The 24,822-nt window shown below is 37.8% G+C and overlaps 1 protein-coding gene across 3 annotated transcripts in view; it reads right to left on the bottom strand.

The window, feature by feature from the left end:
• LOC122018510 overlaps positions 1-24,822 on the bottom strand; it is a 31,866-nt gene that overhangs the window by 5,614 nt on the left and 1,430 nt on the right. The gene's annotated exons all lie outside the window — the stretch shown is intronic.

Below are 24,822 nucleotides of genomic sequence, written 5' to 3' on the forward strand. Positions count from 1 at the left end.
TCATGCTGTCTGGGTTACCCTGAGAGAAAAATACAGTGGAGTTAAGATTCCTATTTTAGCTCCAATAAATAGAAGAAGGTCAAGCATAATTTAAAGATAATGAGGGTTTAGTGTGGGTTTGATCTGAGGACGAATGAGGAGTTGACGTTGATATTGAGTGGCCTTGAGGATAGATGAAGTAGGTGACTGGAGCCGAGACAGGAAGGATGTTGGCGACTGAGGCCGAGGAATGGAGGATGTCGACGACTAAGGTCGAGATATGGATGTCGGCGACTGAAGCCGAGACAGGGAGGATGCAGGATTTGAGGCTAAGGTGTAGAGGATGTCAACGATTGAGGCCGAGACAAGGAGGATGTCGAGACCTGAGTCCAAGGCATGGTTGGTGTCGGCGACTGAGGCTGAGAAAGATGCGATGCTAGGATCTAAAACTGAGACGTGGAGGATATCGACAATTGAGACCAAAAGAGAATGATGTCGCGACTTGAGGCTGAAGCTAAGGCTGAGGCTGAGAGGATGTCAACAAATGAGGCCAAGACATGAATGAAACTGGATTTGAGACCGAGGCAAAGAGGATGTCAGTGATTGATACCGAGATACGGATGATGTGGGGACCTGAGGTGGAGGCAGGGATGATGTCAACGTCCAGAGCTAAGATAGGGATGGTGTCGATGACTAAAGCCAAGTCTTAGTAGCTGTCTTGTCTGCAGACAAATTTTATTTCTTGGAATGAGTGCGCTGATCAAGTTCGATCAAACCATAATCTCCTCTAAGCTGAGTTTGAGTCCGTTTAGGTCACGCTTACTTATCTTGACTTTGACTAATAGCTCAGCATAATTTTTTACCATATGGGTCACGTGGGAGCTGTAAGATTCTGTCACATCACAAGTCTCCCCTTCAAGTCTAGTCGAAGGAGACGTAGTCTAAACTGACTATACTGAGTTGTCATTTGCCTTCTAAGATTATCTTTTTAGAATGTTGAGCTGAGGTGTCGATTTTTCGTTAGGACAACTGACCGAATCTTGGTCATCGAGGAGTTAAAGTGTCGCATTTAATGAACATGATACGTGAGATCGTGTATCACCTTTATAATTAGGGCACTATTTCGTCGCATTAATGGGTGGCATGCAGTATTCTCCTCAAGCTGTGAGAGCATCTTACCTTATTAATTACAAAGGCATGTGGAAATGTTGCTGCTAATGCGACCCTATATCCGACAATGATGGTCCATTGCCACCTATTTGGTCTTGGCATCTGACGGCTGCGTTTGAACCATCACGAAGATCGATGTAACTTGCCATTGTTATGCTTTAATAGGGAGAGATTATGTCGTCATTGCGACCATTTGGCCAAGCGATCTGACGAGTGTGATTAGATCTCGGCATTCTTTTCTTGTCGTTTAACGATTCGACAGTCCAATGAGACAACTCTATTGTGTCACCGCTAAGATATATTAGGTCATCAGAAAATGGTGATGCCTTCATTTGTTTATGCCTGAGCCAATGTCTTTGTCTTCATCTTCTCTACTTCCGATGACACAGTAAGTTTGTCATCGTTTCTCCTTCAACTCCCGACCTTCCTTTCGTCATCTTCTTTATTTTCGAATCCATGGTTGCCGACGAGGCATCCGACCCTTGGTATGTGACCCAGCAGTCCATATACATAAGAGCAAGACCACAACTTTGATTGCAGTTCTCCATCTCTTCAAGATGTTGATTCTGGCACCGAAGCATCGACTGTATGAGCAGCCCTCGGGGTACATCACCTACTTCCACGACCAATTACCATCCCCTCTTTTCCTCCAAGACCTCGCCACTTACTCTCAAATCTCCTTGTCCCAATTTGCCTCAAATTTCTACCATCTGATTTGTAGTGTAGTCACTATTTTTTGCCTATACCAAGTCCCTCCTGGTCCTAGACTTTTTCATTATTCCTTTTCCCCCCCCCCCCCCCCCCCCCCAAACAAAAAAATAAAACCTGGCCAACCTACCAACTTAGTCATCGCTTGGACACTACAAACTGGAGCGGGCATACTGGGAGGCGGTCGAGATCCTGGTGGGCATGAAGTTCAACATCAATCTGCTGGTGGAGGATGAAAGCTTACTCTACCGAGCCAGCCTACATCCGCATCCAGTCGCGCTGGAAGACCAATTGAGTAAGGCTATGTTTTAGTTAACTTCTCTCATAACTAACTAACTTATCTTTTACTTGGAGATCAAATCATGTTGAATGCTTCGCTCAACAAAAACTTGAAGTGGAATCTAACATCGATAGAAGACGTATGGACGTCGAAAGATGTTGTCGAGGGATTATCAGAAGTGTCGTTGCCTCATCCTTCTATAGCATTCGAGTCTTCCACGGCTGTAGATGAAGCCTCTGTGGTGGTGACCGTGACTTAGCTTCCTGCCTCTCCATGATCAACCTTTGCTATTGTCGAGAAGCCGACCTCTATCATTGAATTGGGAGAGTCTCCCAAGACAACCAAGCATAAGATTAAGGTCCGAGGCAAGGTTTGACCCACTAAGAGGGATTAGGTGCCCAGGCAACCACGCCCTCCCAATCCAATCCAAACAGTCCAAACTACTCCAAGTCCAAGCTAAGCCGAAAAACAGTAGAAGTCAGCGACCAAAATCCGGACCTCAAAGAGGCGAAAATCAGCCCAACCTTTAGAGGAAGGTATCTTAGCGCCACAACCTATAAGGACCTGCCCTCTTAAGGCAAGCGCTAGGGAAGGAACCAAGGAGTTCGGGGTTTTGGCTACCTCCTCTGCTACTAGCAAAGTTGTTGCTTCAGCATTCGAGTCGACGCAATCAAATTTCAGTAGCGTGACTCGGCACCGCGCCCCTTCATCTTTTGAGCCATCGCAACTAGGCTCTGGTTCTACCTTGTCGCCCCGAGCTCAATGGTGTGATAGGCCAAGGGGGCCTAGCCCCTCCTAGCTAAGTGACTCCATACTTACGAGATGGGCGTCATGCCTTACTTGGGGCTCTTGGACCTGAGCAAAAATTTGTTTGGCCCCATTTTGAAGGTATAATTTACTATTAATATTAAACCTGTAAAGCATCTACTAACTTAATTTTGGCGGTACAGTTTGAAGTGGAGCATAAGGGGTTGCACGCCCGCCTTCTTAGTGTGGTGGAACAACATAAAAGGATGGAGACTCGAATAGTCAAGTTGGAAAGACAGAGAACTCAACTAGTCCTATCAAGAGGCAAGGTCGCGGCGACTTTAGCGGCAATGGCTCAACTAGTGAGGGAGAAGGCTGAGACTGAGATGGAAAAGTGGCAAAAAGGGTCAAGACTTAGTCTAACTGGGTTCACGAGTTGAAGTGAGAGCTTGCACAAGTCCAGGCTGATGCGCCAGCCTCAGAGAAGATGGCTAAATAGGCCCAGGCTTCAGAGTAATCGGGTAAACAGGGTCAGGAGGAGCTGCTATAAGGCCCAACACGAATTGGTTGTGCAAGAGGTGAAGTTGGCCACCCTTGAGGGTCAGCATATGCAACGTTTGATCTCCGCACCACAACATTGACTAAGGAAAGGTTGTTACTTCAGGTGATCGAAGCGAGGGAGAAAGATGTGAAGATGACCTTTGAGCTAGAGACGTCTGAGGCCAAGTTGGAGACCGCCTAGTTTGAGCTGACTATCTATCAAGCGGATGAAGAAATCATTGGGAAGATCGAAAGAAGATCTTTCTAGCCTTTAAGGAATTTTATAACTTGCACGGGCAGAGGACTAGAAACATGCTCAGGTACGAATTTGAATGCGTCACCTGCCAATTTATTCAATCAAAGCTTATCGCGAGAGGGAGTGATCTATTATTTTTGAATTTGAAGAAAATTTGGGATGATCTACCCAACTTCAAGAAGGCCGACTAACATCACTTCCTGCCTCCAATGTTGATTCCATTGCTAGTTGTCTTTATTTTTGTAATTAACTTTATGTTGCCTTCTTTTTGTAATGAATTAGAAAAATCTTTATTATGAATAGTCTTTCCTTTTTTGAGACTTGTTTTTTTGCCTATGTTGAATGTATTTCTGTGGCACTTTTGAGTGATGTACATATGAGGTAGTAACTAATGCAATGCTCCCTCCAAAAGAACTTAAGTAAGAAACGTCTAAGAGCTTGGCCGAGAGCTTCTCTAAGTAACGCGATTCTTCCAAAAGAGTTTAAGAAGTGACTAAGAGCTTGGTTGAGTAGCATGATTCTCCTCTTTTTTGACATGTTTGCCTCAAGGAGTGTCGAGCACTGAGGGATCCAGCTGTGGGTTGCTCTCGTAAGACTAGGTCACTAGCACAAGGCTAGGAGTTCCAGGATTGTCGTAAAACTCTAATTTGTGTGACAATCTGTCAGAAATAAAGGGGATTTACTGAATTATAATTGCACAAATTTAATTTCAGATTTATCTGTAGAGATAACCTAAGATGATAATCTTAGGCTATCATGCAGGGAAGGATGAGCTACTTGGAATGGTGCCTTGTTAGAGTGTATACTAAAAGCCTAGCTTTTGGTATAAATATTTATCCAGAAATAAGAATCACATTGGTCAAATGTCTACATTTATGATAAATGTAGTTGCTCAATTAATTTATATTGTAGATAGCATGGTGTGTGGTGTCACACACAGAAGATCATGTTATCGGTTCCTTATAAATTATAAACAGTAGCTCACGACCAAGATGGAAAGGAACAAACCATTGGAAGGTCGTAGTGTAATTAGGTATTAATTTATCTTAACTATATAATTACACTAGACACTTAGAAGTGTCGAGTAGACCATTGAGGTCGTTCCTTTATATCGACTTTACGAAGAAACAAAGACCACATGGAAGTGTGCTCTTAATCCTAATATAATAACAAGCACATATATTTGATATTTATTTCTTTAATTTATCAACGGTGATTTAGTTCGATAAATCAATAAGCCGATAAGTGGAAACGATATCACTTATAGTGTGGTTGATTATAAAAGGAAACCTGTCCCAGTGATCTAGGTCGAGAATGTCCCCTAATAGAGCTCATAAGGCTTCGTTAAACCCCGCAGTGGACTTAGTCCGGCTACGACGTAATAAGTTGAGTGGTACTACCGAGCTAGATATTAATTATGAGTTGTCAGTAACTTACTTAATAGTGGACATTGTTATCTTAAACACAGGAGACTAACACACCCATAATAAGAAGGAGCCCAAATGTAATTTGAGATTGTGCAGTAGTTCAATAATAGTTTTTAGTGGAATGAATTATTATTGACGAATTAAGTTACGTGTTCGGGCGAACACGGGACGCTTAATTTCACCGGAGACCAAAACCAATTTCCTCCTCTCGGTAGCCTCTAGTATATAGAGATTTATACCCACCACATACCCACCTTCACCCATCCAACGGTTAGCCAGCTGAACCGTTGTGGTCAGCTCAAGCTAGCTCGAACCCAAGCTAGCCGCCAAGACTGGCAGACGATTTAGTCGAAGTGTGTCGCCAAAGTGGGTCCCAAGCTTGGTCAGCTTACAGAATATTAAAAGGATTTTATTAAAATTATTTTTATGGATATCACGATTTTAAAGAGAGTTTAAAATTAAAATTTTTATAGCTTTCTACAAAGATTAAGAGAAGAGATTAATCTTTCCTTATTTATAGTTTAAAAGGATTTAATTTTCGTAAAACTTTCCTTATTCAGAAATCATCTACTGCTTAAAAGAGTTTAAAATTAAATCTTTCCTTATTTTGTTGATTAAAGGAGGATTTTAAATTTTAAGAAATTTTTTTAACACTGTTCACGATTAAAAGAAAGTTTAAAATTAATAATTCTCTTTATTAGTTTTACAAAAGATTAAGAAAAGACTGATATCTTTCCTTATTCGTAGATTAAAGAGATTTTAATTTTAGAGATAACTTTCTTTTTATCCACACGCTTAAAAGAAAGATTTTAATTTATTAAATTTCCTTTATAAACCAATCGTTAGGATTAAATTATCGAGAAATTGATAAATTTTCGGAGACAAATAGAAGTTTTAATTAATTAAAACTCTCCGATTTGCTTTACGTAGACCAAATAAAATTGAGAAAGAAAATTATTTTAATTAAATAATTTTTTCCTTTTCAATGGAAAAGAATTAAGGAAATTTTTATTAAATTTACCTTTTTTCAAGATCAAGGATTATAAAAGAGGGGGCAGAGGAGGCTCCAAGACGAACAACTCTATTTCCTCTTCTTCTTCCTCGGTGCAGCCCTTTTTTTCTCTCTCCTCGTCGAAACCTTCGCATTGAGATATGGTTGACTAAAGAAGGAGAAGAAGGAGAGAAAAGAAGCTTTTTAAGCACGCGAGTACGGTGGTTCACGAACCTCTTCATCCCAGAGAAGTTTCACGGTAAACTCAGGAAGAAGAAGAAGGTGCTAGTGGTTCTATCTCCAAGATCACAACGTCCGAGGGTAAGAGGAATACGAGTAAGATCAAGAGGTCTTTCTAAAAGGTATAACTAGTAATTTTCTTCCGATCATACTAGTTATTTTTGGAAATAATACTAAATACAAGAGTACCATTCTAGTATTTCAATTGTCGATATATTCTTTTGTTTTTCTTTCTGATTTCGATTGTTCTCTTTTAACTAAAGTTATTTTAGGAAATTAACTTTAAAAGCTTTCTTAAAATCTGCTCTGTGCCCCTATCCAAGAAGGTCAGCCGTACCGCCACGCCAAGACTGAACCAATTGGAAATTAATATTTAATAATGGAATTAATAACCATTTCGATCAAATTAAGTTCTCGCAGAGATCCAAATCAAACCTAAAAGAACAAATAGAGTTTGAATCAAACGCGTGTTAAGTTCAGCGATCCAAAATTTAATTTAAAAGAACATACGGTAGCTGTGAAAAGGTTCAGACCAGACAAAATTGGACAAATAAAATGATGTTGAAAACTCTGGTTCCGGAGAACCAACAATCGTATCGTGAGCTGGTTTGCCTGCCAGATTGGTATTAGTTTAATTACGACATATTTAGTAGCAGTTAATAGTTGGACGTATAACTTTCATGGACGCAGGATCCAACCATTACGGCTTATAGTTATGTAGTATGGACCCTCGATACGCCAGGGCATTTTATCGCGCAATATTATATTATAAAATATGTCAGATTTAGTTTTATTAGATTTTATTTTGATCTAGTTATACGTATATACCTTATGGAATATAGATCGGATGTAAATTTTATTTTACTCGATCTAGTTTATACGCATTCCTTCGAGGAATATAGGATCAAATGAAATTCTATTTACGTCATGGATCGAATCTTCGCAAAGCGGAACCTTCAAGGACCGTAGGCGCAATGAACCAGAGCAAGATGACGCGATAACAGCTTGCCGAACGGCCAACGATGACAAGAAATGGGATGACAACACACTGAGGATAACAAGAGATAAAAGCCATAATAGTCGAAAATTAGATTTTTCTATTTATCGCTTTTTATATTGCGCATGTTAGTTTACATATTTAGTAGGCTAGCATAGTTAAAATTCCTCATTTATAAATAACTGCGGAGAGAGATTTTTAAACTAACGGTCTCCATTATCGGCTCAGGTGATGCAAACAAGTCACAAGGCCGGCTCGAAAGTCTTCCTCCATAACTGACGAGTCTGTCAGGATCACTGTAATGACTTTCATTGGACGACTATAGTTAATTAAGAGTGTGATCTTCCCAACCAAGGAGCATAATCTTATTAATGGACTTAGTGTCAAGTAACGTGATACACTTGTGACACATCTAATAAGATCCTCCCATCTGAGTCACCGCTATTATTCTGTGACCAACGATACCAACTATTAATTTTATTCACAAAAGTTTAGTCGACAAGATAATAAAATTAACGGGTTAAAACCCTCCTTTTACAAATGTCAATTGATATACCACACTAACGCTGCATACAAAATTCACGGTGTTTTGAGGTGTTGGTGAATTTAAATAATATTGTTTGAGGAATCAATATTTTTAAATTCAAAAGTTTTGACCAAATATTTGATCAAAGACTGATCAACTATTAATTTTATTCATCATAAAGTAAAGTCGACGAGATAATAAAATTAATGAATAAAATCTCCTCTTCGATTAGATACGTCCACACTATCGCGGCATACAAAATTCACGGGATTTTAAGGAGTCGATCTCGACCAAGTATTTTGTGATTCTTAGGATTTAAAATGTTCACAATCCCCAAGAGTCATACTATAAGAAAGACTTAGTAATCCCAATCAGAATGATCGAAATAGACTCGACATTAAGGTAACTGCCTTCTGTAACCAAGAACAAATATGTGTATTTAATTCATTAGTAATAAACACGTTTAAAGGTGTTATCTACCGTAACCCTGGAGCGTAGATATGTATGTCATTAATCACGTCATCGATCATCGTAGGTTCCGTGAAACCCGCAACTAAATGAAAATTAAAACACCGCTCACATGGGCACTACTGTAATTGCAGTGGGAGATGTTTATCTTTCGATAAGAATAAAACACGGATTTGAGTAATTGTTTTACGCACCAAGTTTAAAGAACTAGTTTTCGCTTAAACTATTCAAAGAACTGATATTTCTCTTTAATAACAAAGTCATATTAAAAAAGAGGAAAGTTATCGCTCGCACGTTAGTATGGCAATTTATAAATCCAATAACTCTCACGATGCAACAAATGGAAATTAGTAACACATCTTCTAACTTTAAGAGAAAGTAACCTTCGAAAACGAACCAATTATATCTTCGACTTCTAAGGCTAGGTTATATTAACTCGAGTAGGATTCATTGGTAGGTGATGAACTTTTGGGTTCATTAAGTAGTGGAAATCTTTCCAACCTACAAGTCTTACTTGAAGGAAAAACAAGAAGCTTTTAAGTCTAAGGGTATGGAGTCAAAGATATATTGAAATTGATTCTGTGTGATCCTATGAGCATCCAGCAAGAGGTTGTTTCAAATATTTCATCTATTTTATGATAACTATTCGAGATACTGATATATTTACTGACGGTCGTAAGTCAAGTGCCTTGATTTCAAAGAATACGAGGTGATGCGAGAAACGACAAAGTAAAGTATCAAGACACTAAGATCGTAGTGGCAAGTACCTCTCGGGAGAATTTAGAGTCATTTATCGTAAGTAGGATTCAATCCAAACTAACTACACCTAGGTATATTGTAGAAAGAAGGTATAGGACTCTTATGGAAATAAGTAGATTGATGAGTTATTAAGAATATTATCAAAATCATTTTAAGGATATACTCGGAAACGGAGTGAATATAGTACTTCTAAAATCGTAACTCTCTACTCATATAGATCAATAGCGTGTTTATTTCATGCCATTCGATGATTCAAACATATGCAGTAAGAGAGACAATGATAAGTCGAGAATTCACTTGCTGGGTTATCCTAGTAAAACGAAAGTAGTTTATAGTCTTAATAAGGTCATAGCATCAACGACCGATTTTTAAAAGGACTATGAATAAACCGCTACCATAAGAAAATTTGTTTAAGGAAATAATAAAAGGCATGCCTAATCTAGTACCAATCGTACAAGACGAGATACCACAAGGAAACCGCAACACGATCACAAACGATACACAATCCAGTAAAGTGCCTGTCAGAAGGGGAGGTCATAGCAACCCAAAAGATTCATGTTTTGGGAGAATTTTGGACTCGATCCCTGTAAGACACGAACCCCGATCTCCTGACATACGACGTAAACACTCCAAGATAAAGACGCAACATCTCGCAAAGAGTAATAAATAAATGTAATTAAAATATACGTATTCTAATAAAACTGAAGTTGTAGAACCACCAAACGTAAAAGCCTTCTGGTAAAAAGGTCTATAATAAAAGAGGATGAAAGGAAGGTAGAATTTCAAAGAAGGCTCAGATGAAAAGGAAACTTTTCACGGGTAGCCACGCTTAAGTCTATCGTGATTCTTTTATCTATTCGCTAGTGGATGTCAAGACAAAGATTCCTTAAGAAGTCTCACGAAAGCATCCATATAAAGCAACCGTAAGGGTTCATCGCAGCGGCTAAGAGCATTTCAGATGAAGCTCAATCGCCCACGGATCGAGGCAAAGCTCTGTTCGAACATCCGATTTATCAAAGTAATCCGCACTCTATGGATTTATCAGTAAACGGATAAGTCTTCGTGTATACAAAAGTGTGATGGAAACGCGGTGGTATTTCTCAGATTATACGAGATAACATTTTGGTAGTGGAAACAATATCAAAACGTCAAGTAAGGGTATGATTGTCCAAATAATTCGATATAAAGGACTTGGGAGAATGATATATTTTCGAGATCAAAGTAATAAGGATCGAAAGAAAAATATATTTTACTTATCCCAAGCTCGATACATCGGAAAATCCTTGTCGTTTTAAGCATACAAGGTTTCTTACCTTTTAAGCACGGAGTGTCTTTATCTAAAGAGATGTCTACGATGACATCAAAGGAGATCGAGGACACGAGGCAGCTTTACGCCTCAGCTAGACAACCTAATGACGCCTACATGACGAGATCGAACTGCTTTTGCAAGGCATAGTTAGCAGATATCAAAGTAACCCTAGACAAGGACATCGGACTGCAGAAAGCATATATTAAAGTATCTTGAGAGGCGCTAGAGATTATACGCTAGCTTACAAGGCGCTTAATTCGTCCCCGGTTACACGGATTTCGACTCCAACCTGACAGGACAATAATAAGTCGACTTTGGGTTTCAGGTTTACTTTAGAGGAAAAGTCATAACTATGGAAGAGTGATAAGCATAGTGTTTTCCTCGACTCCACCATGTGTCGAGTATACGGCAAGCTAAGGTAGCCATAAAAGTCGAATGACTTAATTACCTCAAGATGACTTAGATACGATTTCTAATTTATCCAAAAATTATTACAATTTATCAGAATAATAATGGTGCAAGAACAAACTCAAGAAACCATGAGTCTATAAGGCAAGTAAACACACAGAGCACAAGTACTACCCAATACGAGAAATCAGATAACAAGGAGAAGTCACGCCAGATCAGATCGACGATAACCCAAGGACCAAGGCAAAGAGCTGTAAGGTGGAATCGACGTATGGCACAGAGACATGGCTACTTTTTAGTATAAGTGGAGATTATAGAGTATACTAAAAGCCTAGTTTTGTATAAATATTTATCTGAAATAAGAATCACATCGTCAAACGTCTACATTTATATAAATGTAGTTGCTCAATTAATTTATATCAGATACGTAGTGCAGTGCGTACGTAAGATCATGTTCGGTTCCTTATAAATTATATAAGCGGTACCACCACAATGGAAAGGAACAAACTATTGAGGTTAGTAGGTAATTAGTATTAGTTTATCTTAACTATATAATTACACTAGTACACTAGAGTATCAGAGTGACCATTCGAGGTCGCTCCTTTATATACACTACAACAAAAGAAAAGGCATTCCTTAATATCCTAATAACAAGCATATATTTGATATTTATCTTTAATTTATCAACGGGTGAGATTTAGTTCGATAAATCAATAAGCCCGATAAGTCGGAAACGATATCACTTATAGCAACATGTATAAAAGGAAAATCCCCAGTCCGTCGAAACGCGGAGATCCCCATCGAAGTCTTAAGGCGTTCGTTAAACCCAGTGGACTTAATCCGGCGTGACGATGAAGTTGAGTGGTACTACTTGAGCTAGATATTAATTACGAGTGACAAGAACTTACTTAATTAAGGGACATTGATATCTTAAACACGTGAGACTAACACACTCATAATAGAAGGAGCCCAAAATGTAATTGGGATCAGTAGTTCAATAATAGTTTTTTGAATGATTATTATCATGAATTAAGTCATGTTCTGTATAACACGGACGCTTAATTTGAGACCAAAACCAATTCCTCCTCCTGGTCTCTATCGTAGCCTATATAGAGATTTATACCCACCGATACCCACCTTCTTACCCATCCAACGGGTCAGCCAGCTCGAACCCAAGCCACAAGATCAAGTGGACGAGTTAGTGGTGGCCAAAGCTCGGTCCCAAGCTAGTGGTCACCACTGTAATATTAAAAGGATTTTTATTAAAATTATTTCTTATGTGGATATCATGATTTTAAGAGTTTAAAATTAAAATTTCCTTTTATAGCTTTCTACAAAAGATTAAGAGAAGAGATTAATCTCTTTCCTTATAATTTAAAAGGACGGTTTTAATTTTTGGTAAACTTCCTTATTTGTAAATCATCTACACGTTTAAAAGAGAGTTTAAAATTAAATCTTTCCTTTTTGATTAAAGGAGGATTTTAAATTTTAAGAAAACTTTCCTTTTAACCATGCTCACGATTTAAAGAAAGTTTAAAATTAATAATTCTCTTTATTAGTTTCTACAAAAGATTAAGAAAAGACTTGATATCTTTCCTTATTTGTAGATTAAAAGAGATTTTAATTTTTAGATAACTTTCTTTTATCCACATGCTTAAAAGAAAGATTTTAATTTATTAAATTTCCTTTTTATAAACCAATCATGAAGGGATATTTTTGATAAATTTCTGGAGACAAATTAGGAAGTTTTAATTAATTAAAACTCTCAAGCTTTTATGTGTCTACCGAATAAAATTGAGAAAGAAAATTATTTTAATTAAATAATTTTTCCTTTTCAATGGAAAAGAATTAAGGAAATTTTATTAAATTTACCTTATTTGCGAAGATCGAGGATTATAAAAGAGGGAGGAGGTCATGATGAACAACTCTATTATTTTTCTCCTCTTTCTTCCTTTTCTTTCCTCTCCTCTCTCGAAACCTTCTATGGAGATAGCTTGTACCGAACCAAGAAGGAGAGAAAAGAAGCCTCTTTCTAGCATCCCTGAGCACGGTGGTGGTCACGAACCTCTTCATCCTAGAGAAGTTTTGATGGCCGAAACTTGAAGGAAGAAGAAGGTGCTAGGTGGTTCTCATCTCGGAAGATCGTCACACAACGTCCGAGGTTAGAAGAGGAATACGGTAGAAGATCAAGAGGTCTTTCTAAAAGGTATAACTAGTAATTTTCTTTCCGCATCATACTAGTTATTTTGGAAATAATACTAAATACAAGAGGCATACGATTCTAGTGTTTCAATTTATTTTCGATATAGTGTTCTTTATTTTTCTTTTCCTCTGTTTCTTCTTCGGTTGACCTAAAGTTATTTTAGGAAATTAAATATTAGCTTTCTTTAAAAGGTTTTGTAGTCGGTGGTGGCCCATATCCAAGTAATGCCACTCGCCACGCCAAGACGGGAACCAATTTTGGAAATTAATATTTAATGGAATTAATAACTTATGTGATTTGGATCAAACGTGTTAAGTTCCGCAGGAGATCCAAGTCAAAACCTAAAAGAACAAATAGATTAAGTTTTGGATCAAACGTATTAAGTTCCGCAGGCGATCCAAAATTTAATTTAAAAGAACACATGGTAGCTAGGAAAAGGTTCAGACCTTTGTACAAAATTTTTGTACAGTGGAACCTCTAGGTTTTCCGAGTAGCAACCAACAGCCTGGTATGGCCAAGTTGAGTTGTCTAAGATTAAGCCTGTCGTAAGGTTGAGTTGTTAGCCACTAGCACGAGGCTAGGAGTTTCGGGTTTGTCGTAAAGCTAAGTCGATAGCATGAGGCTATGAGTTTAGGTACATTGTAAAGCTCCAATTTATGTGACAATATTTGAAGAGATAGATGGAATTTATTGAATTGAAATTACACAAAATCAATTTCAGACTTATTTGTAGAGGTGACCTGTGTTGATAATCTCAAGCTGCCAAACAGGGAAGGATGAGCTACTTGGGATGGTGCCTTGTATGGCCAGGCTAAGATGTCCGAGGTAAATGTTAGGGTCGAAATATTGCTTGGTGTGAATAGCTCGTTGCTTTTTCTTGGTGATGATATACAGCGGAATGAAACAAAATTACAACGCTAACACGAGGATTTACTTGGTATCCACCTCAAGAAGAGGTGACTAATCCAATAATCCACACGCGACACACACTTCACTAATCAAAACACTCCTCAGTCGCAGCCGGAGGCGAAGAAACCTCGTACAAACTCACACAACAATATACAACACCCATAAGAAGAAAATACAAAAGATACAAATGAAAACTTTTTCTTTTTGCTTACTTGTTGTTGTCTCTTGAACCTTAGAAGTATAACTACACTTGTCTCCAAGCGCCTTCAAGAACTGGCTGTGAAAGTGTGTGGAGAGCCCGTAAATCGTCGCTAAAATGCACTGTTGTCGCTGGAGAGGGATCACGAAGAAGACGCTCGCCAACGGCTATAACCTGCGCAACGGTCGAATCCCAATCAATTGAATGACTCTCAATCGATTGGGGAGGCTTTGAATCGATCGGCTAATCGATTCAGAGCGCCTTTGTGCTCTCTGGAAAACGCCTGAATCGATTGTCGATCGATTCAGCCTCTATCGCGCGATTTCTAGCTTCCCAATCAATCAACTGATCGATTGGAGATTTCAATCGATCGGCTGATCGATTCAGAAGCTCATTGTTCGCTCAGAAACTCTCCCAATCGATTGACCAATCGATTGGGGAAGTTTTGATCGATTACCCAATCGATCAAGACAGTTTCTACACAAAATCGCGTCAACCAATCGATTGGTTGATCGATTAAACCCCCCCCCCCCAATCGATTGGTCAGTCGATTGGCAAGTAGAAAAACTATGTAGAGCTTGAAATGAGCTTCATTTCGCATCCGAGATCACCTCATTCTGATATCCGAGTCAAAAGTTATGACCTTCGGAAGTTTACTACGTCCGAACTTCCTAGTTCCATACCAACTCCCTATTAGACTTACGACCGCTAAGTGTTCAGTCAACTTTTGATCCATCAGAACTTTCTCTTTGCCAACTTCTCGTTGGACTTCTGATCACCAAGTGTGGTCCTCCTTGACCCACTTAGATTTATCGTCTCGTGCCAAGTGTCAGGTTCTCGGTGGCCCACTTGAACTTCCACCAGATGTCCAGTCACCCTTGACCCATCTGAATTTTCTCGTGCCAAGTATCCGGTCAATCCTTTGACCTACTTGGACTTCCCAACACCAGATGTCCGATCAACCTTGACCCACATGGATTTCCACGTGTCTAGCTTCACTCACCAGGACTTTCACCTAACTTCACTAACTAAGATTTTCACCTGGCTTCACTCACCAAGATTTTCTCACTGCCCGATTTCACTCACCAAGATTTTCTCACTGCCCGGCTTCACTCACCGGGACTTTCACATGTCTAGCTTCACTTATCAGGACTTTCACCTAACTTCACTCACTAGGATTTTCACCTGACTTCACTCACCAAGACTTCCCATCTGCCTACCTTCACTCACCATAACTTTCCATCTGCCTGACCTCCAGTTAAGACTTTTCCCAGTCAAGTATCCGGTCAGCCTTGACCTACTTGACTCTTCTTCACACCAAACTGGTCAAACCCTGACCAGAGGGGAATTGCATTAGCAATCTCCCCAATCGAACGATTGCACCTGCAATTTCCACATATTATCAAACATCGAAACTCAAATATCAAGACTCAAGCGTGAGCCAACTCAAGCTTAGTCAACTAGGTCAACCTTGACCAAAAAGATATTGCACCAACAGTCAAGGCTAAGTTGTCCAAGATCAAGCCTGTCGTAAGGTTGAATCGCTAGTCGCTAGAGTATGGATAGGAGTTCTAGGCCTGTCGCAAGGCTAAGTTCTTAGTGCAGGGCTAAGAGTTCCGAGCCTTCCATAAGGTGGAGACTTTAGCGAGGGGCTAAGAGGGTCATGAGTCTCAAGCCTATTGTAAAGCTAAATCGCTAGCACAAAGCTAAGAAGTCCGAGTCTATCGTAAGACGGAACCGTTAGCGAGGGGCTAAGAGGGCAATGTGTATCGAGCTTGTAATAAGGTTGAGTCGCTAGCGTGAAGCTAGGAGTTCCGAGCCTATCGTAAGGCGGAGCTATTAGCGAGATGGTAAGAGAACCATGAGTCTTGGGCTTGTCGTAAGGCTAAGTTGCTAGCACAGAGTTAGAAATTCTGGGCATGTCGTAAGGCGGAATCATTAGCGAGGGGCTAAGAGAGCAATGAGTCTCGATCTTGTCGTAAGACTGAGTCGCTAATGCGAGGCTAAGAGTTCCGAGTCTATCGTAAGGCGGAGCTTTTAACGAGGGGCTAAGAGGGTCATGAGTCTCTGGCATATCGTAAGACTGAATCGCTAGCATGGAGCTAGGCGTTCCGAGCTTGTTATAAGGTTGTTATGCAAGAAGAGATAGGCAAGCAAAATGCTACAATTTTACTTGATAGTGCGTGAATATTTTCAAAGACGAATCACAAGGAAAAAAAATACAGAACGGTAGTACCCAAGATTAGACACGATAAGACCTTAGATGTGTCGAATTCTAAAGTCGCTTGAGTTCTTTTCCTTAAGGGTCATCTAAGTAGCAAGACTCGCAATCGAGTCAGTGAGTGATTCGATAAGGTCCGTCCTAGCATGGCTCCAGCTTGCTAACGTCTCTCATAGACTTTACTTTCTTCCAGATGAAGTCTCCTACTCGGAAGGAGCGAAGGATGACCCGTTTGTTGTATGCCTTGCACTAGGAATCAAAATTCTTAGAATAATAGAAGGACTTATTCTTAGTCAGTCTCATTACGTGGGCAAGATTCTTGAGAAATTCACGAAGGGTGATACTGCGTTGGCACGAACGCCGATAGATACGAGTCAACATCTATCAAAAAATCAAGGTAAAAGTATCTCGCAGATAGAGTACTCTCGAGTGATTGGAAGTCTGATGTACCTGATGAGTTGTATACGACCAGACTTGGCCTACGCAGTAAGTAAACTGAGTAGATACATGAGTAATCTCAGTGTTGAGCACTGGAAAGGGATAACAAAAGTACTAAAGTACTTAAGGTATACTCGTGAATATAGACTGCATTATACGAAATATTTATGTTGTGATTGAAGGATACAGCGATGTCAGTTGGATATCCAATATAACAGACTCTAAGTCTACGAGTGGATATGTATTCACTCTAGGAGGTGCAGTCATTTCTTAGAAATCTTCTAAGCAAATCATAATAATCAGATCCACAATGGAGTCTGAGTTTGTAGCTCTTGACAAATGTGAAGAGGTTGAATGGTTACGGCAATTCTTAGATTGGTCGAAACATGTGCCGACGATTTGCATACATTGCAATAGTCAATTAGCAATTGGTCGGGCACAGAGTCATATAATAGTAAGTCTAGACATATACGTCGTAGACATAATACCATTAGACAACTACTCTCAACGGGAGTTATCACTGTTGACTATATGAGGTCAAAGGATAATCTAGCGGATCCACTAACCAAAGGGTAAAATCGAGAGTTAGTTGAGAGCACATCACGAGAAATAGGCTTAATGTTGTCAGCGATCAATGTAGAGGACACCCAACCTATGCTGACTGGAGATCCCAAGAACTAGGCTCAAAGAGACAACTAATTTGCACTGACTAGACACACTATGGGGGAATGACCCAATGAATCAGTGAAGGACGGAGGTTAAGCACACGACTTTTAATGATCCAAGAAGAGTAATGTGGAATACTCTTAAAAAATTACCTATGTGAAAAAGAAGTGGGGCCGCTTCGAAGAGAATTAGAGACACAATGCTTAGAGCTTCTCACAGAACCAAACGTGTTCATGGCCAAGAACAAACACACTCATGAGAATTGAGTTGTATCAGGGAGAGTCTTGGGTAAGATTTGTCACTGCTTATACAAACGATAGTATAGTTCAAGAACATCATGTTTAAGCAACCAGATCTTCACAAGGGAAGGTTCAAAGGGTAAAATCAACCTATCCTATACTTAGACTCAATTACTGAATGTTATCACATACTCTATCTCCATTCGTGTGGGGGATTGTTGAATATAAGTGATGTGAATGGAGAATAGATGGAAGATAAAAAAGACTCCATTATGAATAGGACTTTAGTCCCACATTAAGAGTTTCATGGCTTGTTGGTTGGTTTATATTGATTCACATGCATTGAGGATGTGAACAAATACATGGGGAGAGACTCTCTCTCACGTGTGGGTGCGTAGGGGGTACAAATCCAGGGCCCTGATTGCACTGAACCATGTTGAATCGTGTGCGAACACGACCTGCGCGCGCCGAATGCCGGACCGGTCAAGGCAAAATTTGCCCAAGTGGAACAATCAACGTTTTGTCACGTAAACCTTTTGCTGTTGTGTAACGGATGCATTAAATTCAAGATTAATGCAGAATCGAAATGGTCGAGTGATAACGAGTGAAACGATGGGCATTTTATTGCTCGGCGAATAATGATCATTAACGCTGCCCATTAGCCTGAGCTTCTATATAAGGAGGTTATGATCACAGGCAGAGGACACATGGAGACACACAAACAGAAGCTCTCCCCTTCATTCCCCTCCTCTGTCGTGCAACTCCTGCTCGGCAGAGTGCCCGTGATAGCAATCGGGTGTCACTCAATTCGCCGTGACCACCAGTGCTTGGTGAGAATTACGGTCAACCGTTGTATCCTGGGAACAGACAACCCTAGTTAAGCCTCGAAGCACAGCCGAAGGTAAGGGCAAATATGTTTCAAGGAAACTGTGACTCTCGAAAGTCTCGGTCCTTTTTCACGCTCGGGCGACACTATTCACGAACTGAGCTTCCCGGTCGGTTGTTCGCTCGCTCGAGCTCCTCTGCTCATCCAGCCGCTCAATCACTCAAAAGTGTGCTCGTCCGGTCGCTTTCTAGTCTTTGCCCGACCGACCTCTAACTCGCCCAGTCGATCAGCTCGCTCGCCCTCTTCGCCCGACCGGCCCCCAGTTCGCTCGGCCTCTTGGCCCAACCGGCCTCTAGCTCGCTCGGCCTCTTCGCCCGATCGGCCTCTAGTTCGCTCGATCGCTCACCCTTTCGCTTGATTGGTAGCTCTGCTGCCCTGCCCGACCGACCTTAATCTCGCTCGGCACTCGATAGCCAAGCTCGCTCGGCTAAGCTGTCCGACCGACCTTCAACTTGCTCGATCTTTCTACTCACCCAACAGGCTGTAAGCTCGCTCGGTCACTACGCTCGGCCAGTCTCAAGCTTGCTCGGGAGCTAGCTCGCTCGACCACTATTCTGCCTTCGTTTGGAACTTACCAGATACCACCAGTCACTGCTGGCAACCTGAGATTATCAGCTCAGGTCATTTCAACAGATAAGTTGAATTTATTTCGTATAATTTAAATTCAACTAAGTCCCCGAAAATTTACGACAACAGATAGTTTCTTCCAGTAGTAATTGACAAATCAATCATCAAAATTCCTAATAGTTATAATTTATTTTTCGATTAAAATAAATAAAAAATTTAAAAAAAAACTGTATGATTAGCTTCATTGAAGTTACTATGAGAAAATAAATAATGTCCATGACTTTTATCATCTGCCATGAGATAACGAAATAATTGACTAAGTGTGAAGGATCTTAAGTTCAGAGAACTAAAACTAAATATATGAAACAAAAGATTCAAGGGTAACTAAGTGAATCGACAATAAATTCCTATAAGTGTTAGATATCTTGAATCTATTACTCATTAGGAAGGAGATATTAATCGAGATGTCATATATAAGATGAGGGATGGTTTGAATCATAGTTGTCAAAAGCGTAAAGCGTAAAAAAAGGGGCTTAAAGTGCAAGGCGAAAGCAGGTTTTACGGAAAAATATAATAAACAAAAGAACTATTATATTTATTAAAATTCTTTGAAAATGTCTAAAAAACTAAATAGCCATAAATAAAATATTCGTTGAAGTTGTAGATTATTCAAAAACTAAAAAAAAATCAAAAGCATTTAAAAATGTAATAGATGAAATATCAAATATCAAAATAATCATCTTCTTTAACTTCACTGTTCAAATCTACCTCATCAGCTCCATCGCTTGATTTGTATTCATCAGTATCTTCTTCTTCAGTTTCAACATCAAGATTAATCTCTTCATCTACAATACTAGTCTGAGCTTAAAATTGCTTTTTTTTTTTGTGAAGCAGATAATGATGCTCCTTTTGAAGAAGACTCATTTAGAGATCGAAAGTTATATGCACTTTCACTAATCCCAAATGTTCATGCTACATCACTCCAACTCAAATCTTTACCTTCATAGATAAAATCATTATCATTATCTTTATCACTGTCATCCAATTTTTCCAACAACCATTCATTACTATTATCTATCTCTGACAAAGTAATATGATCAATCTCATTTCGCAGGTCATATCTTCGCCTCAAAGCTCTGTTGTACTTGATGATATATACTAAATCATTCAATTGTTGTTGAGACAATTTATTTCTTTTTCTTAGAATGTATCCAAAAAAAAAGTTAAAAAGTAAAAGGTTAAGTCCATAATATAAATTTTAATATGTATTAAAAAACTCCAACTTAATGTTAAAAACACTCCAATTACGTTCACAGCATGAAGAAGAGCATATGAGGTTTAAAATCTTCATTGCAAATATTTTTAATTCAGGCGTTGATGTACCATAAGAAACCACCAATCAGCTTGAAATACAAAAACATATAAATTATAAGATTAACTTTATAACCATCCAATATTGATATTGCACAATATATTATTTACAAATTTATTTGGTGATTTTAAAGTTCTTTATCAGATAACCATTGGCATGTATTTTTTCAATTGATTTGTGATTTTATATTGTAAATCCTTACCTCTCACTAATCTAGATATCCAATTGTGCAAACCCTCCATCACTTCTATATCATTTTCTATGCCAGGGTTTGAGTAAAAACACTCTGGATTCAAGAAATATCCGTCTGTGTGCAAAGGTCGATGGAGTTGAAAATCTTTTGTCAATGAATTCAAAAACACTACCATATTTCTCTTCATTATTCTTAAATGATGCAACGATAGCTTCTCTGGCCCTATCCATTGACTCATAAATATAACCCATAGGAGACTTTTTTTTACTGTTTACTAGCTGTAATACTTTCACCAATGGACCACCAATTTTTAATGTAAAAATCATATTTTTCCAAAATAAAGACATCAATATCTCTTCTGCTACACGTTTTCCTGCAGCCTATTTAGAAAATCGACTATTTTCCCATTTTGCCAATATAAATATCTTTCTCAGATTTGCTTGTTGTACATGAAACCGCTTTAAAGTAAAAAAAAACAATTGCAAAACGTGTCTTTACGGTTCTTACCATGTCTCTCTGTCCAATAAACTCTCTCATCATGCTCAATACTAGTGATCTATTGTAAATATAATCATTTACCATCAACACTCATTCATATAATTTTCTAAGATGACGAATTTTGAATATTTCCTCGAGCAATAAATCTAAACAATGAGCTGCACAGGAGTTCAGTACAAGTGTGGAAATTGGTTTTCCAAAAGACGGCCTAAACAAATAAATAAATTTAGTCAAAAAAAATTAAAAATATGATCCAATTATTAATTGAAAGTAATAAAAATTTAAAATATTACTTGCACTGACATTGTAGCTTGCATTATCTGTTACAATATAAACCACATCTTTTTCTCCAATGCGATACACAAATTTAAAAAGTAACTCAAACATCTTGTCAATTGTGTGAGAATAGCCTGAAGCATTAATTGATTCAACAAATACGCTTCCTTTGGGACCATTCACAAAAAAATTTATAAGAGTCCTACCCTATTTATCCTTCCATTCATCTTCTATGATTGTGCACCCAAACTTAGTATGATCTTCTTCATGGGATTTGAGAAGCGAGTTCATATATGTCAACTCCTTCTTTAAATACTTAACCCTCACTTCATGATATGATGGAGGTTTCATCCCCGATCCAAATTGTCCAATAGCTTCAATACAAGGCTCAAAAGAATCATATTTAATAGCATTGAAAGGAATTCCAACATCATACACCCATCTTATAAATTTCTCAACTGCAATATCTCTTAACTTCTTTTTATTTTCATCAAATTGTCCTTTGTTTTTTGCATATCTTTGTTTAACAATTTCATCAACATCTTTCATTAAATAAAGATTAATAGGTCCAGTTTATTTATACTTTTTACCTTGGACCATAGGATGGATGCTTGGATCGGATATTGGTCGTTTCCCTTTCACTTTAGTTTGATGATCATCTTCATGTTCTTCCAAATCATCAATATCATCATAACGAGGAATTTCATTCATTTGATTCTTCAAATTACACCTTTTTTACATGAACTCTCTAATTTCTTCTTTAACATGCTCGAGATATTTCGGAAAACTTTCACATTTCTATTGCCCCCAACTAAATGTAGCTTGTGCCAATAAATTCCGTTATTTGTTATTTTACCACAAAAAATACAACTGACAATATTTAGATTTTTAGGAACATGTTGCATAATTCAAAGCAATATCTATTTGAGTTGATAAAATTATTGCATTTAATATGGTTAAGATTAAGAAATCAATAATAGTCAATCAATACAAAAAATATAAAACAGAAAAAAAAAATTAATTATAGAATATAAATCTGATCTATATGAATTAATCAATTAAAAAAAATTATTAAAAAAATATTTTAAATATTTTTTATATATTTAAATTTGATTTACTAATTTATATGAATTAATAAAATTAATTAGAATTTTTATTTTAAATATATTTTTTATATATTTAAATCTAATTAATAAAATTTATTAGATTTTTTATTTTAAATATATTTTTGATGTATTTAAATTTTAAATCTGATTTAATGATTTATTTGAATTAATAAAATTTATTAAAAAAATTATTTTAACTATATTTTTTATATATTTAAATTTGATTTACTGATTTATATGAATTAATAAAATTTATTAGATTTTTTAATTAAAATATATTTTTTATATATTTAAATTTAATTAAAAAAATTCAGAGTTTTAAATATATTTTTTATGTAATTAAATTTTAGATCTGATTTCTGATTTATTTGAATTAATAAAAAAAATCAATTTTTTATTTTTATATATTTAAATCTGATTTATATAAATGAATCATATTTTTTATATTTAAAATATATTTTTTATAAATTTTAAATCAGATTTATATTAATTAATAAAATTTATTAGAATTTTTATTTTAAATATTTTTTTATATATTTTATTGGGATAATTTAAGTAGGTTTTATAAAAACTTATTCGAAATACTCCATTTAAGTTAAGAGTTGTTTGATTTATTAAATCCTCAAAAAAAAACATATACAGTACTGTGATTACGACTGTGATGCCCTGGTGGCACCGAAGGCGTTGTGGAACGCTTTCGGCACCGTCAGAGGTGTCTAGCGACGCTACTGGTGTAGCCAGATGCGTCCGACGTCGCCGAAGGAATCCCGCGACACTTCCCACGTCGTCGGAAGCGTCCCGTGGTGCCGAAAGCGTCGTCGGACGACTCTGGCGTCACCGAAACCGTCCCACGATGGCATGACACATCCCGAGCCGTCAGAAGCATCACGAGATACTTGTGGGATGCCAAAGACGTTGGAAATATTCAGATAAACAGAAATTAACAAAGACTTACCTCGAAGAGGCGATCGAAGAAGCACGGGCGGCGAGAGGCAAACGAAGAGGCAGCAAGTTTAAAGCAAACGAAAATAAAGAGGTTTAGGGCTTTAAAATTATAAAAAACAAAAAAAAATGAACATAAGAGGAAAGTTCTACGCTTTTGCGCAAGGCATAGCGAAGTGCACATTTCCCAGACCTCTTGCACTTCTGAGTTCTCAGAAGAGGGAAGCTTGTGCCTTGCGCTTAAGTGAGTGAAGCGAACTCTTTTAACAACTATGTTTGAATTGAGAGGAATTTTCGAAGTCTCATGTGATGTCCTCTATCCACTAATCTCTAAGGAAAATTTTATATGATTATCATGTGTCAATATCATACTATATAAATATATGTATTGGGGTATCAAGAAATATCATTGTACCTGAGGTTACTAGAAAATAAAAACCAAAACATATGACTATTCAAGTAGTTAGATGTACAACCAAACCTTATCCCACTAGGTGAGGTCGGCTATATGGATCTTTCTACGTCATTGGGCTCTATCCCCTATTTATATCATTATCTATATTTAAATAAATTTTATCTTGTTTTATTGTTGCTAGCCAAATATTTTTTTTTTGTCTTCCTCTTCCTCATTTGATGTACGTATTTGTCATAGTTTCACATCGCCTAACCGGAGTATTTATTGGTCGTCTAAGTACATGTTACTACATATCATCTTAAACATGTCTCTAGAAATATTAGGGATTTCTCATAGGTTCGGACATCTTAATGGAAAGTGAATAGCAAATTAGAATGGAAGATAAAAGAATAGTTGGAGACTAAAGAATGCACAACGAGCACAATGAACAAATAAGATTCATATAAAACAATTGTGAGCAATCAATGATGATGACGAATAATAGCTTTAGTAAATTATTTTTAAGGTCATTATGTCGTATGCAGCCTTGTTGAAAGGTCAAATGTAGTCAACAGTTGTTTCCATTAACCCAATCAATATGGAAAAACAATCTGCATTTATATAATCCGACATCAATGTTCTGCCTTGTGTTCAAGGTGTTCTAACACAAGGGTGTATGACTTTCAGCAAATCAGGCTTAAATCTAGTGCAACTTCAAATTTCTAATGGCTTTATTAAGCAATCCAAAGGGGATCAAGTAACCTCACAATTGATGGTTTGGTGCAAAATCCCCTTCTTGTTATGTGTTGAGCCGATACAAATCATTGTAGCACCTTAGCAACTCCTCCAGAGCAGCCCATGCACTCATAGAAGAAGGAGGTAAATCACGGGGGGCATTTGTCCTAGCG

The sequence above is a fragment of the Zingiber officinale genome, chromosome 9A (assembly GCF_018446385.1).
Source record: "Zingiber officinale cultivar Zhangliang chromosome 9A, Zo_v1.1, whole genome shotgun sequence".
In the NCBI taxonomy this organism is placed as follows: Eukaryota; Viridiplantae; Streptophyta; class Magnoliopsida; order Zingiberales; family Zingiberaceae; genus Zingiber; species Zingiber officinale.